The following is an 18,262-nucleotide window of genomic DNA, read 5'->3' as shown; positions in this document are numbered from 1 at the left end:
TTAGCCCGTACTTTAGTTACTTTATTTACTTTCTAAAGTGATTGGACCAGCTTTAATGTTGGGAATTTTTCTTCTTCTTCTTCTTATTTATTTATTTATTTATTTTACTTTTTTGGGGAGGGAGATTTTGACTATATGAATATGATGGGTCTAATAAATTTTTGGTAAATTTTTGGGCTTTCATATGCCCATTAATTAATTTTCGTTGTTGGATTGATATTTGGGCTTTTTAAAAAAGAAAAAAGAAAAAGGAGGCTAAGGATATTGTTAGGGGGGCCAAGTTCAATTTTATTAGGCTAAATTCTAAAATAGGTTTAGTGTTAAGGAAATTTTTGAAAAGCTATGGGGTCATGGCCCCTTTGGTCTTCCCACCCAACTCCCTTAGCTCTATCCCCACCAATTGACCTATGGTATGTAGTATTTGATTTTTTTTTTCTCCCTTTAATTTTAAACTTTGTCTATTTCTTAAAGAGGGAAAAAATTGCATAGCAAATTGTGACTAGTAGAGAATAAAGTGAAATACTGAAAATGTAAGAGAAGACTTTTAAGCATGATTTAAACAGACTTTATTTTCTTGATATGATGTGATATTGTGCACACAGGTGTAAGGGGGTGGGCTGTGTTAGTGGTGTTGGGCTGCCTCCTGCTGCACTAAGCCCAAGTTTTCTGGATAAGAGAGTCGGGACCGGCCCAGCTTCAGCTTAAGTTGGTCCGACTTGTGCGCAAACTAGGCCAAGTCTGCCAGGGACGTGTTCACAGCAGGCGAAACTGTTTCAGACAAATCATGACAGGCAGACATAATAATAATAAAATAAACAGAAAATATCTAGCCATTTAATGGGGAATTGACCAAATAGGCCCTAAAATCAATTACAACAGCAATACTAATTGTTTTTTTTTTTATGGAAGAGAAAAAAAAAAGCATAACAGAGGACATCAAATGTTAATACGCATGGGTTAGTCAGAATATTAGAGGAAATCGACCAGAAATCCAATCCGCAGGAGCAAAACCACAAAGGGAAGAACGCTCCTCCTTAAAGCAGTCAATCTCTCAGGAAAAAGTCCTGCCATAGAGGTTAACCGCCCTGAGGGAAACGGGTCTGAGTGGTTTTCTGCGCAAATACTCTCGAGTTTTCTTACAGAGGGCAGGATTTCATGAGGGAGAGAAGTGACCAATCTACCGGTGCATGCCCACCTTTCTAATTCTCACTATTTCTTTCTTTCTTCTCACTTCGTTTTCTTTGCTATTTCTTTTAAGTTTTCTATTTCTTAGTCCAAGTTCCCGTTATTCCTCCTCTGTTCACGGCAAGACCCTCCTTTTATAGTGCCTGCCGTGACCCGATTTTACTGTTTTAACCCTTAACTCCCTTTGTTTGGTCTGGGTGTATTGGCCGACTATCACTGCTCCGTCTGTGTGTCGCCCTTCCATCGCCAGACAAGGAAGAGTATTTTGTTTGCTAGTCTGTCATGGCACTCTTTCTTGCTACGGTCTGTGTTATTTCTCTCTCCCTATCCCTCGTGGCATGCACCTAATGGTTCCAACTCAGCTTGCCTCTTTTGGGTAGTAAGCCATCCCAGCAGGACACCTCCCCGAAAGAGCCTGAGCCGAAACCTTCAAAATAGATTTTTCCCCTCTCCCCACCACCAAACCATGCTCTTTGATTCTTTAACCCCCCGACCTCACCATGCTCTGTATTGGCTGGGTACAGGCTGGTGGTGTCTGGGCCTTGTGCGTGCCTTCATTCAATATGTGTCCAAAACTTGCCTGTTGCCCATTCGTTTGCCGTGGGCTGGAGGCTCATCGTCCGTGTTTCTTGATCTCTTATGTGGGCTGCCTTTTGTTTTCCCGCTCCTCTCAGGAGCTGGGCTTTATTTGATGATGGGTCTTACATTTCTTTGGCCCATTCCTTGGTTTCCCTTATTTCTTGCAATGTTGTTCTGTTATTCCTGCTGTAATAACTTAATCTTGTTGGGCCTCTTTTAGGCCAACCGTTTATTCCTTCTCTCAGTAGCTTGGCATGGCCATTGGTTTGCTTTTATTTATAGGCTCCTATGTCCCTTTTGGCTTTCCCTTGGGCATCCTCGGTCCGTTTGCTTTCTTTGGGCTTCCTTGGCCCTTTTGCTAATTCTACATTCCCATGGGCTTTTCACTAACTTCATTGGGCTTCCCTAGCCCAATAACCTTATTCTCATCCTTAGGATTTATGGGCCTGCCATAAATCCCTTACTTTCTTAGTTTGCATTACTTTGGGCTTGCGGCGGCCCTTTCTCGCTTTTTTACCTCATACACTGCCCATGGGATGCTATTTCTTTCTTTCCGGGCTTCTTTGAACCCACTTGCCTCTTCAAGACCCATTTGTTTATTTCTTGGGCCTGTGATCCATTATTCCTGCCGCTTGGGCCTAATGGTTTTGCTGTCTGCTTTGTCAATTCTTTGTTGCCCTTGTTATTGGGCTTTCTCTTTCCACCTGGATTCTCACAAATGACCCTCAACAGCAGGCTTATATTATGTATATGGGCAACATGAGGGACGAGGTTTCCACATCATCTTGTTACACAAGCATGCTACAAGATGTCATCGGCAGGTTATAAAAGTAGTATAATGGCACCACCATAAACTTGCTATATTTAGTGAGAAAAAAAAGGTGGAGTCTCTGTATTTATATCTCTGTCACTTGTTTTTTTAGAATCTTATATCATGATTATATTACATATTGTTAGGTTCTAAATGTTTAGAACAATTGGTAAATTGTGAACACAAACTTGTTTAGATATAGATCTTAGAGTCTATAAGTATTATTAGACAATGCTCAAGGTGATTCAAGTCAAGATTCAAGAACATACAAGCTGCAGGAAGAAGATTTCATAATCTGTCTGGTTCGATCGATCGAAAGACAGGCTCGATCGATCGAAAGTCGTATCTGCAGAATTTTAATTAAGCCTAAACAGCAGTTCAAGCCCATTAAGGATTAGGGTTTCTAATCTACTTCTCCCAGTATATAAAAGAAACCCTAAGCACGTTTTTATGTGGCTTTTTAGAGAGAAAAGAGTGTGCCTCTTTTGTATTTAGAGTTTTGTTCCTAAAAAGCTCTCTTAGGTCTTCTACCGGTGCTATTCCTTGAAGAATCTCAAGATCCAGTATTGTAGAAGTTGTTGCCTTCTCTAGTCATCAAAGGTGCTGATAATCTAAACCTTCAAGGGTGGTCTTGGAGTCACAAACAGGAGAGTTTGTGTTGCTAAACCTTTGAGTGGGATCTCAAAGTCACAAACGGGGGTGTTTGTGTTTTGCAAAGGCCAAAGAAAGAAGGAGTCCGTGGATTCGGAGCTTGCACGTGGTCGTGTCAATAAGTTCTACTGGTGGGTAGCAATAAGAAGTTGAGCGTAGGGGCTTGTAAGTCTTATTGTATGAACTTCGATTCTTTCTAGTGGATTTGCTTTTTACCTTGAGGATAGTTAGGTTAAATCCTCCCCAGGTTTTTTACCGGTTTGGTTTTCCTGGGTTATCATATCGTTGTGTTATTTATCTTTCCGCTGCAATGCATGATATGATTGTTTGATTGTGATAACCTAGACTTGTAATTTGGACTAAGTAATCACTTGGCTAATTACCTAGGTTAATCTAATTGTGTTTTTAAGGGGTCTAAAAACTAACACATATTATTATTATTATTATTATTATTATTATTATTGTTATTATTATTATTATTATGTGATTCAATATATATGTTGCACATTCAGCATATTTTTGTCAAGTAGTTTTACCTTAAAATTATTAATATAATTTATTATATATAAAATTTTATTACCAAAGTCTCAAATAGTCTAAAACTCTACCCCTGTTAAAATTCCATTTTCATTTTCTGTTTTGATAAAATATTAATCTTAAACAATGTACTTTATGCAATACGAGTTAATTTTTCCATTTTAATTATTAGCTATTATTTTATTTTCAATCTCAATGATTTTAGCAAATTTTTAATTTAAACAAATATGATTTTTTTAACTAATCCATTAGATTCAAAAAAGTTCGAAAAAAAAAAAGTTAACAAGATCTCAATTACATAAATATACGGTTAAAGTTATCAGGCATTGTAATCCTTCTAGGCATTAATCTGTCATATGCCTGCTTTCAGCCATATTGGTCCAAAATCTTTACTATATAGCTACAAAAGGAGTTTCCATGGATTTGCAGTAGAGCTAATTGAGCAAGAAGCTCAAAAAATGGCTGGTGGGTGAACTTGATCACAATCCCCCACCCACCCACCCACCCAAAAAAAAAAATTGAAATTCATAAAAAAATTATGTAAAAATGAATATGTAGGAATGGATGGGATAGTGTCGGTGTTCCCTAACGAGAAAAAAGGGCTCCATACAACAAGGTCATGGGACTTCCTTGGCCTTCCTAAGCAAGTCGATAGACCAGCAACTAAGAGCGATGTCATTATAACAGTATTCGACACTGGAATTTGGCCGGAGTCTGATAGCTTTAATGACAGAGGATTTGGTCCACCACCTAGCAAATGGAAGGTCAAATGCCAGGCCTCAACCAATTTTACTTGCAACAAGTACATCTTTAACTTCCATCTATTGCATTTTGTATTTTATTTTATAAATTACTAACATGGCTTGTTGTAATCGGTGAATAATGAAATTGATGTTAATAGTGGAGCAAGAGTAAGTGAACGTAATATTGTTCCAATCACAAAAAGCCATGTTAGCGACAAAGGAAAAAGTTTGTGAAAAACATTGTGCCAAACACATAAATTTTCAGACAAAAGTACAACTAACAAACGTGGTTAAAATTAATGCAGTAAAATCATTGGAGCAAAATATTACCATAGTGATCAACTTTTTGAAAAAGAAGATATTCGATCTCCAAGAGATTCAGAAGGCCATGGAACACATGTTGCATCAATAGCAGCTGGGAACTTAGTGAGCAAGGCCAGCGTAAAAGGCATTGGTTTGGGAACAGCACGAGGAGGGCTTCCATCAGCACGTATTGCTGTGTACAAAGTATGTTGGTATTTTGGCTGTAATGATGCTGATATTCTTGCAGCATTCGATGATGCCATTGCTGATGGGGTTGACATAATATCTATTTCAATTGGTGGATCTTCGAGCAACTATTTTACAGATACAATTGCCATTGGTGCCTTTCATGCTATGAGAAATGGAATATTGACATCAAGTTCTGCTGGTAACCGAGGTCCAGATCTAGCAACCCTCACAAGCTTCGCACCATGGTCTCTTTCTGTGGCCGCAAGCACCATAGACCGAAAGTTCCTCACCGAGGTCCAATTAGGTAACAACAAGAAATTTGAGGTAATCAAAATAATTTATTCTACTTTTACTGTTTCACTTCCATGCCTTTCCCTTGTAAACTATAATTATTTCTAAGGATTAAAAAAAAAGTGATAAACTGCGATTGATGAAGTATAAAGTAGAACACTTGTAGTGAAACCTAGAGATTATTATTATTATTGTTGTTGTTGTTGTTGTTGTTGTTGTTGTTGTTGTATGGCAAGGGGTCCCCAAGCCCACTTGGGCCTTGAACTTCAACCCTACAATGTAGCCTATCCCCCTAACCCCTTCGTCCGAAGTTGGGCCCTAGGCCTGCTAAGGCCATGAGCCCAAGCCTCATGCCACTATGCTTGACCCAATACCCATTGGACATGCAATCTTGATTTGTACACACCATGATTAATAATCAAGGGCTTGCCTGGTCAACTACATCTTGAGCGGGAACGTGATTGCTCGAGTATACTATATCTCAACTACCTGGGATTGCCCTAGGGAATATAGCTGCCGAACAGCCCTCTTGAGCTAAGAACCAGTTCCAAAGCCACTACTACCACTCCTAACTAAACGCCCACTTAAGAGCAATGGAATTAGACCCCCTTGCCCACTAATAACCTAGAGTAATCATGACCCCTCTACCAATCTTGAGCTATAAATAAAAGATAAGAATGAGGAAGAGGGGGGTGGTGGAAAAAGGGGTTAAAGGGGACGGAGGGCTGAAGACTTAAGGAGAGCAATACGAGAGAAAGGAGAGAAGTTTGTAGGATTAAGTCGAGTTGTTGGGTCTCTAAGTTAAGAACTGCCCATAGTAGGAAATCCAAAGCCCACATTACAAATAGATTGTGAGTCCAAGAGGTGGACCAGCCCATAAGTCCCATTTTTGGCGCACACAATTATTATTATTATTATTATTGTAGGGGCAAGGGTCTGATCGTATATTGGGCCTTGGGTTTTATCTGAGGATACAAATGGGCTCGAGGAGAAGTAAATAATTATGAGATATTCTCGGACCAGGTCCCATTAGCACAGAGCAAATGAAGGGTCGTCCGAGGAATACATCCTCCTCGGACTTAATGAATAGGGTTCAAAATATATAATCCAGCAACTAAAGTGATCTTCCAAGAAGTTTCAATGACATAGATGTACTTCGGGGACACATGAGAAGGAAGAAAACCTAAAAGTATCTAAGAGAAGGCTGTCACCACCACATTAAATGCACTACAGCTACTTTTCTGGACGCATTTATGTGGAGAAGACCTCTGAACAGTGTTACTTTGGCTACCGCAACTCACAGAGAGCTAGAGAGGGTGTCTGATGGGACAAGTACTCAAGTAGAGCTTCGGATGATCAACAAGTGGAGGGTAAAGATTATTCAAAGGAGGATATATAAGGTGAAAGACTCTTTCATGGAGAGAAGAGAAAAAACAATATAACAATCTGAACTTTTCTGATATTCTAGAGTGATCATCATATACAGATTTAACCTCCTCGGACTAAAAGTTTATTGATATCAGCATCCTTGGTTTGTGCTTGACCGCCTTACAATTTAATACTAGCCGTTGTCCAACTTATTAGAACTTAGTTCTTTGACCCATTCTCTACAAATTCATTGCATTGGGCTCCTTGGACCAAGACTCCATACATTTTGGGCTTGGGCCTCAAATTGTGACCCTACAATTATTATTATTATTATTATTTGACATGTTAGAAAAGATTCTATGCAATTTTTTTTGAAAATAATAACATTAATCAAATGCTAATACATAAGAAAATTTTCCTATATCCCACTTTTTAGTGTGCTATTTTATACTTCACCAATTGCAGCCTTCCACACATCTCTAATTTTTCCTCATAAAGTAACAACAAATTAAGATAGAAAAAAAATATATAGTCACATGAATTTTTTTTTTTGAGAGAGAGAGAGTTTCAACCTATTGCGCCCGCTTCTGATAATAACTCTTTATCATCAAACCAAGACATTAATTAGTTTTTGGTTTAGACCGAGATTGAATCTCAGACTTTACCAGTTAAGTTAACTGGAATCTACTATAGGCACATGATATAGGGTAATTAATGAAACATAAAGTAAAACATTGAATGTGAGATATGGAGTTTCATTCAATTTGTAAGTGCTGAGCTAACCATTTCCTTCATGTGTAAAGCCTATGGTTTACAAATAAACTGCAAACTAATTTGAATAATTCATTTACATCATGTGTAGGGAATTTCAATTAATACATAGGAGAAAGTTAGACCCACACACGGAAACACCCCAGTGCTCTCGAGCCTTAGGCCCGTGGAAGCAGGAATTGTCCCACAGTCACTTGTTGGAGTAAAGTGACCTTCTGCCTTTGGGTTTAAGGTCAGGTGTGAGGTTTTATTGTGTTCTCTTAGGAAAATGGCAGAAGAGTTGGAGATATTATGGCAGAGACTGAAAGTTACGGAGGAAGAGGAGGAAAGCATCTCGCTGGGAGCTGATTGTACTAGAGCAACAGTGGAGAGAGGAAAGAAATGTGTGTTTATGAAGGTGTTGTCAAGGAAAGGTTTAATGATAGAGGCGCTGCGAAAAAACATCAGGATGCTCTGGAAACCAAATAAAAACATCCAGCTCTCTGTAATAGGAGAAGAACTTTTCTTGGTAGAGTTTGAAGATGAACGTGACAAAAGACGGGTCATGGACATGAGGCCGTGGCACTATGAAAAACAATTGGTGTTGTTTCAAGAGTTTGAAGGAGATAAAAACCCAAAGGATATCTTGCTGAAATGGTCTCCTTTTTGGGTGCAAATATATAATCTTCCATTGAAGAGCCGAACAAAGGAAACGGGGAAAGCCATTGGAGAAAGCATTGGGAAGTTTATTCAAGTTGATGCGGAAGAAACCGGAGTACAATGGGGTACTTGTCTAAGGGTATGGGTTGAGATAGATGTTACCCGGAAACTGATCAGAGGACGGAAAATTAATATGGAGAAAGGAGAAACAAGGTGGGTGCATTTCAAATACGAGCGCCTTCCGAATTTTTGCTACATGTGTGGGCTCTTAGAACATGATTTGAAAGATTGTTTGGAAGATTCAGGGAATGACAAAGCAGTGGGGAAGGGTGATCTCCAATATGGAGCTTGGTTGAGAGGAGAACCAATAAGAAAGGGAGGTTGGGAATTTGGTTTTGAAAAGAAGAAGGTCACCGGTGAAATGAAAAACAGAGTAAATTCCACTGAGGGTGGGCGGAATGGTATGGCTGAAGCGGATGAGGGGGCGGCGCGTGAAAATCAAGGACTGGAAGCTATCTGCATCGGGGAGGGTAGGCAGGAGCAGCAGGGTGATATGACTGGTGGGTGTGAGGTGACTACTGAGGAAAACGTGGAGAAGGGTATGGCTGAGAGCATTGGGAGAAGCCACATAGGAGAGCTAGTGGAGGTAGGAAAGGAAAACTGGGAAATTGGGAAGGGAAGTGGCGGGAAAGAGGCTTGTCAACATGGGAGGGCTGAGATATTATCTAAGACTATTCCAAAATTCGAATTTGGGCAGGGCCAGGAGACGGTAAAGAAAGATAACAATGTGGGCTTGGGCTTGGGATTAGATGAGGGTAAGGAAGGCCCTATGGCCATGCAGTATGACCCAGAGGTGGGTTGGGTAGCAAATAAGCTAGGCCCGACTAGTGGCCACTGGAAAAGGAAAGTGAGGGCTGGGCCGGATGAGGAAATGAAGGAAGTGCAGGGCCCATTGCAGAGAAAAAGAGAAGGGGACTTAATACTCAGTGAGATTGATCAGAACGTGAGAGTTTCTAAGCGAAGGAAGTGTGAAGGTTTGAGCAAGGAAGAAACAGGGGAAGAGTGCATCAAGGATGGCGGAGTGGCGGTGGCTGCAAGGCAGCACCGCCGAGCCAAATGACGGCGCTAGCATGGAACTGCCGGGGAATGGGATCAGCTCCGGCGGTTCGAGCACTCACCGACGAGGTGAAGAAAGGCGATCTAGTTTTGGTTTTTCTAGCGGAGACCAAAGCTTCTCAGAGAAGGATTAAGGGGCTCCAACGCAAACTGGGTCTAACACAGGGCATTACGGTGCCGTTCGATGGCCGGAGTGGGGGCTTGGCAATGCTTTGGAAAGAAGGAGCTGACGTGAGGTTCAAAAGCTGCTCAAATTCGCACATCGACGTGGTGGTGTGTGAGGGTAACGGAGCTTTGCCATGGCGAGCTACGGGATTTTACGGCCACCCTGATGCAGGTATGAGACCTATCTCATGGAATTTACTTGAATTATTAAATAGGCAATGCAATATGCCTTGGGTTGTGTTTGGAGATTTTAATGAAATTCTGAATTCTGATGAAAAATTAGGATGGTTAGAGAGGGATGCTAGACAGATGGAATGTTTTAGGGAGTGTTTAAGTAATTGTGGTTTGTTTGATTTGGGTTTTGTGGGTCAGAGATTCACCTGGTGTAATGGGAGAATTGGAGATCAACGAACTCTGGTTAGGCTGGATAGAATGGTAGCTAATGAGGCTTGGTTGAATTTGTTTCCGGAGGCGAAAGTAGTTCACAGATCAATGGCGGCCTCTGATCACTGTTTGTTGTCGTTATCGATTAGAATGAGAGAGACGAGGAAGGTAGCTAGGAGAAGATTTATGTTTGAAGAGATGTGGACTAGGGAAGAGGGCTGTAGAGAGGTGATTGAAAGGGCCTGGGACCCTTTGGATTGTAATCCGGAGTTGCCGATTCAAAAACGCCTGAAATGCTGCCAGTTTCAGCTCCAGAATTGGAACCGGAGAGTGTTTGGAAATGTTAATAAATCTCTAAAACAGAAGCAAAGTCGATTACAACACTTAAAAGAGCTGAATTTACTTCACGAGTCGGCAGAGGAAGTTCAAAAGTTGAAAAAGGAAATTAATGAAGTTATGCTTAGGGAGGAGATAATGTGGAATCAGAGGTCAAGGGCGCTGTGGATCAAATATGGTGATAGGAACACAAGGTTCTTTCATGCAACAGCGAACAATAGACAGAGGAAGAATAGAATTGAAGGAATAAATGATTCGGAGGGGAGGTGGAGAGAGAACGATGAGGAAGTTGAAGAGGTTATCCTGGAGTATTTTAGGGAGATTTATAGTACGACTTTCCCCACTGAGTTTGGTGCGAGTCTGGAGGCAGTAGGCAGGAGGGTGACGGAGGCCATGAATAACAACCTTTTAAAAGAATTTAAGGAAGAAGAAGTTTGGCATGCTCTCATGCAAATGCATCAGACAAAATCTCCGGGACCGGACGGTATGTCCCCAATATTCTTCCAAAAGTATTGGGATGTGATTGGCCCTCATGTAGTTCAAAGTGTTATCCATACTCTTAGAACGGGTGTTATGCCAAATGGAGTTAATGATACATACATTTGTTTGATCCCCAAAGTAAAATGCCCCCAAAAAATTACAGAATATCGTCCAATTAGTTTATGTAATGTGATATATAAACTTGTATCCAAAGTTCTTGCTAATAGGTTGAAGAAGGTCCTTCCGGATGTTGTTGACGAAGCTCAAAGCGCTTTTGTTCCTGGAAGGCAAATCATAGATAACGTTCTAGTAGCGTTCGAAGTTATGCATTGCATTAATCAAAGAAGGAAGGGGAAAGAAGGGTTAATGGCAATTAAACTCGATATGAACAAGGCGTACGATTGAGTTGAATAGGGGTATTTGGAGGCGATGATGCGAAGAATGGGTTTTTGGGAAAGATGGATATCTTTAATGATGATGTGTGTGACCACTGTTTCTTTCTCGGTGTTAATTAATAGGGAGCCAAAAGGAAGGATTGTCCCGACTAGAGGTTTTAGGCAAGGAGATCCTATTTCTCCTTACCTATTTCTTTTATGTGCGGAAGGCCTCTCGGCCATGTTGCAAAGAAATGGGAGTGGGGAGGCCGTGAGTGGGGTTCAAATATGTAGAAGGGCGCCAAGGATTTCTCATCTCCTTTTTGCGGATGATTGCATCGTCTTTGGTAAGGCATCGTTGGAAGAGGGTTTAAAAGTCACCAAAATCCTTGAAGACTATGAAAGAGAGTCCGAGCAAAAGCTAAATAAGGAGAAGACTTCCCTCTTTTTTAGTAAGAACACGTCGATGGAGGTTAAAGAAGTGGTAAAGGAGATGTTTGGGGCTGAGATAATCCACCAACACGAGAGGTACTTAGGGTTGCCTCCGTTGGTAGGAAAGGGCAAGAGGAAAGCTTTTAATCGTATAAAGGATCAAGTGGGGCGGAAAATAGCAAGCTGGAAGGGTAGGTTACTGTCCACTGCAAGCCGGGAAATTTTGATAAAGGCAGTGGCGCAAGCTACCCCGACGTATACAATGAATTGTTTTATGCTACCCGACTCCCTTTGCAGCGAGCTAAACTCTTTGGTTCGTAACTTCTGGTAGGGCCAAAGGGATAAAGAAAAGAAGCTTGCTTGGATCGCGTGGGGGAAAATGTGCAAGCCAAAAGCTGATGGGGGGATGGGTTTCAAAGACTTGAAGGCTTTTAATCTGGCTTTGTTGGCGAAACAAGGGTGGCGGCTCTCCCAAAACCCGTGCTCCCTTGCTCATAGAGTTCTAAAAGCAAGGTACTTCCCAGGTAACAGCTTCATGGAGGCACAGCTTGGCAATATGCCGTCATACACTTGGAGGAGTTTGTTGGCAGCAAGAGAGATTCTGGAGAGGGGAATGCGGTGGAGCATAGGAAATGGGCAAAAGGTGCAAATTTGGGCTGATAGATGGCTGCCAACCCCTCACTCTTTCAAGGTGATTAGTCCTAAACCTCAAGCTTTTGAAGGTGAAATGGTGGAGTCCCTAATTAATCAGTATGAGGGGGGCTGGGATAAAAATCTGGTGAGGAGTGTCTTTATCCCCCACGAACCGGAAACTATCTTAAGTATTCCAATAAGCCTCTCTCTACCTGAGGACGCTGTGACATGGGCTTGGACTCCAAATGGGAGGTTCACGGTAAGCAGTGCCTATAAGGTGGCGTGTAGCTGGTTGTGTGAAAGAAGAAGCAAAGAGGAAGCTTGTGAGGTGTCGGATCCAGGAAAGGGCAGACAGTTCTGGAATTTCCTTTGGCAGTTGCACTGTCCTAGTAAGATAAAGCAATTTTTGTGGAGGGCGTGCAAGAATATTCTCCCTACGAACTACTGCCTAAAGCTTAGGAAAATTCCCATTAAGGAGACGTGTGGGGTATGTGGAATGGTAGAGTCATCTGGGCATGCTCTATGGGATTGTGAGGCGGCGGGGGCTGTGTGGAGGGAGTCAAATATGCAGCTGCCTAAACTTAGAAATGCACACCGTGACTTCATGGAGGTTGTGTGGAAGCTTTGGGAAGGGAGAAGGGAGATAAACTGGGAGTGCTTTGCTACTACGGCTTGGTGCATTTGGAAGAATAGAAACTCCTTAAAATTTGAAGGGCGGGGCAAGGCAGTAAAGGTGATTGTCAAGGAGGCTGAGCTGCTGGTGTAGGAATTCAGATCAGGGAATATAAGGGAAAAGCTTCCTGTGGTGTTGAGAACTCAAGCATGGAGGCCGCCTAGGGAGGGGTGGTATAAAGCTAATGTGGATGGGGCAGTGTTTAAGGAGACTAACAGTTGTGGTATTGGAGTTGTGATTAGAAATGACCAAGGCCAAATTATGGGAGCTATGAGTAAGAAGCTGAATCTCCCCTTAGGAGCCGTGGAAGTTGAAGCGAAAGCTTTTGAAAAGGTATAATGCTAGCTGGGGACCTTGGTTTGAAGCAAATAATTCTAGAAGGAGATGCTCAGATTGTTACTAATGCTTTGCTGGGTAAGTGCTTGCCGCCAACCTCAATTCAAATGCTTATTTCTGGTGCTAGTCGCTGGAAGCATTGGGTTCAGGAGTGGAAAGCCAGCTATGTCCGTAGAACAGGAAATTGGGCTGCTCATGTAATGGCTCAGAATGCCAAACTTATTACTGATTGTGTAGTGTGGGTAGAAGATACCCCACCAATGATTCAATGCCAAGTGCATAGAGATGTACTTTTGATGAACCAGTGTTCAAATTAATGAAAGCTACTTGTGTTGACTATCAAAAAAAAAAATTAATACATATGACCTCAAAAATAAAACTTATCCAATAATTTATGGTGGAGATGCACCAAACAAGACACAAACAAAGTATAGTTTCTACGGCTCCAGGTAACTGAATTTTTTTTTTTTTTTTAATTATGCTTTAACTCTTTTTTGATGTATACATATAGACAAAAGGAGCAATTTTAACCATTTACCGGTCATGTGTCTATCAAACTAGTAGGTGAAATATTCCTTATTCTTCAGAAGAGTGGTTTCAATTGTCAAGAGATTTGTAACTCAATTGACACTTTTTGGTATTTTTAACGGAGAAAATTAGGATTCAAATCCCTCCATCTCTAACTATCGAATTATCAAAAAAATAAAAATCAGTATCAACTATGTTCTCATTCTAACATGGAAGTATTATAAAAAGAAAAGTTGGCAGTTAAAAAAAATGGAACTTATTGGGAAAATGCAGGTATTGCGACGAAAATTCGTTGGACAAAAATTTGGTGAAAGGTAAAATTGTACTTTGTGATGGTGAGAATTATGGGGTTGGGTAACTCTTAGCCGGTACTGTGATGCAAGGTCGACGCCCCAGCTCTGACGCTTTTGCGTTTCCCTTGCCTGCAACTTACCTTAGCTTCGAAGATGGTGCCAACATTTACTTGTACATAAATTCGACTAGGTATTAATCTAAAATACCTTAGACAATTAAGGACTTCACAACTCACAACACATACTAATCCTAATGAAGATGCACACTTTTACAGGACCCCGACTGCGACTATTCTTAAGACATTATGACCGTAAAGATCCATTTGCCCCTTACATAGCTGCATTCTCATCCAGAGGTCCAAACCTAGCAGCGCAAAGCATTCTCAAGGTAACTTCATAGTAATCACTTTTTTATATTTTGTATTATTTGAGAATTTGCAGGGAGAGAAAAATTTTTACTTTTGATATCACTTTTATTATGCATCAATCACAACTGACTATGTCAATAGTTGTGAACAAAGTTGTAAAATGTGTTACGCCCATAGAATTATCGGTATTATTTTTCATATTGAAACCTATTTTATGTTGTTTTAGCCCGATTTAGCTGCTCCTGGAGTAGACATTCTAGCTGCATGGTCCCCAATTTCCAGTGTTAGTATTGATAAGAGAGCAATTTCATATAATATAATCTCGGGGACATCAATGTCTTGCCCTCATGGTTCAGGGGCGGCTGCCTACATCAAGTCTGCTGCCTACATGGTCGCCTACAACTATCAAATCTGCTCTTATTACTACTGGTAATAACTATATTCAATTCCTAATCTTGGTAATTTTAAGGCTAAATTAATCAGTTTGTTCTAAACTTTAGTGCATAAGTGATATTATAGTCCTTTAAGTTTAAAGTTTAAGAACCAATATTGTATTTTATCATCCTCTTAATTTAAACCATAACCACAACCAATTTGGTGTATTACTTGTAGCTATCCCCATGAGTCCTGAAGAGAGCTTTGGAGCAGAATTTGCATATGGTGCGGGCAATATTAATCCACATAAGAGTGCAAATCCTGGTTTAATATATGATATTGATGCAATTGACTACATAGCTTTTTTGTGTGGACAAGGATATAGTATGAAGTTATTACAAGCTATTACCGGAGACAGTAGTAGTTGTCCCAAAGGTACTGATGGAAAAGTTTTCAATCTAAACTATTCTTCTTTTGCTCTATCCACACCATCCTCAAATTCTATAAGTCATGTTTTCAATCGGACGGTCACCAATGTTGGAACATCAACATCTACATACAAAGCTAAAGTGAGTGCCCCAACTAGACTTAGTATCAAAGTGAACCCTAGTGTTTTATCATTTACATCTCTCAAACAAAAGCTATCGTTTGCCCTTACGATTAAAGGAACAATAGATACACAAATAGTCTCTGCTTCTTTAATTTGGGATGATGGCACATTTCAAGTGAGGGGCTCCACTGTTGTGTATGAAGCATTTTGAGATTCTATATATGGAACATGTATTACCAATATTAATAAAACAAAAGCTTTGCTTTAAAAAAGATAATAAAGCAAAAGCTTTGAAGTAATATGCTCATAAAGAAGGATGAAGGCGGGGATGAAATTACCCCAAGAAAAATGGTTGTAAACCTTTGCTCAATTGCAATTAATTGTAAGTGCCCTATAAAAGATGGTCTTTTTTATCAAACACTTGTCGCAAATCTATTTATTCCGGATCGGCTTGATATAGTTTGAGACCTAAGACAAATGGTTTTTTTTTATTTATTTATTAAATGCCATTTAAACACTATTTATTTTACTATATATATATATATATATATATGTATGTATGTATGTATGTATGTATATATATGAGTAAAACTTAGGTATAGTATTTAGGTGCTGTTCCTTAGGTTCCCTTTTTAAGATTCTGTTATGTGGATTTTTTCTCATGAGATGGAAGTGTATTTTTAAGTTAAGTAGCCACATGGTTGAATTTTAAGAAGGGAACCTAAAAAACAGCACTTAAGGTACCATATCTAAGTTTTATCCTATATATATATATATATATATATACACACTTCTTGCTTTTTAATATGCAAAAATTACTAACTACATTTTTAAATTTAAGCTTTACTAACCATACTAATCCACTTAATCTTAATGTGATTTAATTGATTTTAATTATAATTTTATCAATTTTAGTTTTAAAACATATTTATTGAAAGATTCAATTAGATCCTTTCTATTCTTCTCCCATTTGTTCTTAAGTTATTTCATATCCAGATGCGTTTTTCAAGTATAGATATCAAGTATTAATCTAACTTATTAAAGACACTACTACAATTCATTCAATAACATAATCACCTAACAATCTCAATTTGCCAAAATAAAGATGATTTTAATATATATAACTTAATTAATTGTATAATAATAAATTAATATTAATTTTATATTAAAAAATCAAATATTTTGGTTTATGTATAAAATTGAACAAAAAAGACATAAAATTTCTATTTCTATTTTTTTAAAATAAGTTTTAATTTACCTTGAGTAAAGTAATACATGGTGAAGGAAAGTTGAAATCTAATTTTCAAATTTTGATTTTGAGAGAGAGAATTTTTTGAGAAATAATTACAACATACTGCTAATCCCGCAGCTTGAACCCTTTTTCCCCTAGACCTCCAAGCACTTTGTGTGTAGGGAGGTGTCAATTCAGCTACAAGGCCTTTGACGAGAGAGATTATTTGTTGTGGGTTCATATTAGAGATTGGATGGCTAATATTGACAGCTACTATTTATGATAAATACTTATAAAAAATTGAAATCTTAAATCTTGGTCATCAATGATAATTTTGTATACTTACTTAATACTATTATATTTTCTTAAACAATCTAAGATTTCAAATGAGTTGAATTTCAACGATCTCACAAATTTGGGGGCCTTCTTGTTGAAGCGGGAGAGCTCACTAAAAAAAAAAAAATTAATAAAAAAATTTTGGGGCATATATTTTTTATATTAGGGGCCTTAGGCAATGACCTAAGTCACCTTGTCCAAGGTCGGCCAGTATCCGATGAATTGGAAAGTTTAATAATAATAATAAATAAATAAATAATCAAATGCTTTAGAAGCATTGGTTTAAAAATTATTTTTAGAAGCATTTATGAGAAAATGATAAAACAATTAATTTTTTTGATAGTTTTTTTATTTTGTTTTTATATATATTTCTTATGAAAGTTGTGTTAAACATTTCCTAAAATAGTTTATTAATAATTTTTCTAAGATCACCCGTTAACATGACCTATTTTTATATAATCTATATTTATATAAAAAGTATTAACCACAAAAATATCAAATTAAAGAATTTTAGAGTATTTTTTTAGAATACTAAATATTTAACACACATGGGGAAAAAAGAGAAGGTATTAACGAAATTGACAGTGATATATATCTAAAAAGACCTAACTCTTGAATACACAACACAAATTTTAAACCTCTTTAACTTATATTCATTTAAGAGTTAGATATTATTTCAAATCCATAATATCATACAAGCCTCATCACACACACTTCGCGCGTGCAATGAGACTTTTTTTTTTAGTTTAGTGTCATGATTTTTGGTATATGCATTGCCATTGAAGTTTCAAGAATAATTGGAAATATAAAAATTATAAATAAAAACTACATTAAATCACAGTTCAAATTTTTGTAGACAAAAAAAAAACCCTGTTTTTTATTTTTTATATATAATTTTTTTGAGAATCTAATTTATAAGTGGATAAAACAATTTGAAAATCAATAAGAAAGTGACCCTATTTTGTAGGCAAGTAATGTTACAGATACAAACTATTTTACAACGTTTTTACAAATTCCTGATGTGGTAAATTCTTATTAGTTCTAATATGAGCTCATTACTAACATTACATTTATACTTACAATAACTATTTAGAAAATACTAAAACCACATCAGAAGTTTGTAAAAATGTTGTAAAATAATTTGTATCTATAACATTATTCTTTTGTAGGTAATGTTTTAGTAGAAGTTAAAGTTGTATTTTTACTAGACTGTCTTTTAATTTTGTTTCTATTTAAACATAGGACTGTAAGGGCATTTTTGAACCAAAAAAAAAAAAAAAAAATGAGGATCTTAAACAAGGAAGCCCCTTAAAAAGTAAAGTTATATTTGGTAACAGTTTTTGTTTTCTATTTTCAAAAACTTGTTTTTGGGAATAAAGGAAAAAAAAAATTCTTATATTTTTTAAATAAAAAACATGTTTGGTTAGTTTAAATTTAAAAAAAAAAAATTGAAGAAAAAATAGAAAATACTAAAATATGTTTTTACTAAAATTTGAGTTCTAATGCTAACTCATTAAATGAGACAGATTTATTAAATTAAATGTGTATTTTCATTGATTTTTGAAAATTAGAAATTGAAAACAGT

The 18,262-nt window shown here is 38.1% G+C and overlaps 1 pseudogene; it reads left to right on the top strand.

The window, feature by feature from the left end:
* The first annotated feature begins 2,436 nt into the window (after positions 1 to 2,436).
* On the top strand, positions 2,437 to 15,321 carry LOC126696589 (cucumisin-like; annotated as a pseudogene).
* The last annotated feature ends 2,941 nt before the right edge of the window (positions 15,322 to 18,262 follow it).

Source organism: Quercus robur, chromosome 8 (assembly GCF_932294415.1).
Source record: "Quercus robur chromosome 8, dhQueRobu3.1, whole genome shotgun sequence".
NCBI classification, from domain to species: domain Eukaryota; kingdom Viridiplantae; phylum Streptophyta; class Magnoliopsida; order Fagales; family Fagaceae; genus Quercus; species Quercus robur.
The sequence above is the reverse complement of the archived record's forward strand: the minus strand, read 5'-3'. Positions and strand labels throughout refer to the sequence as shown.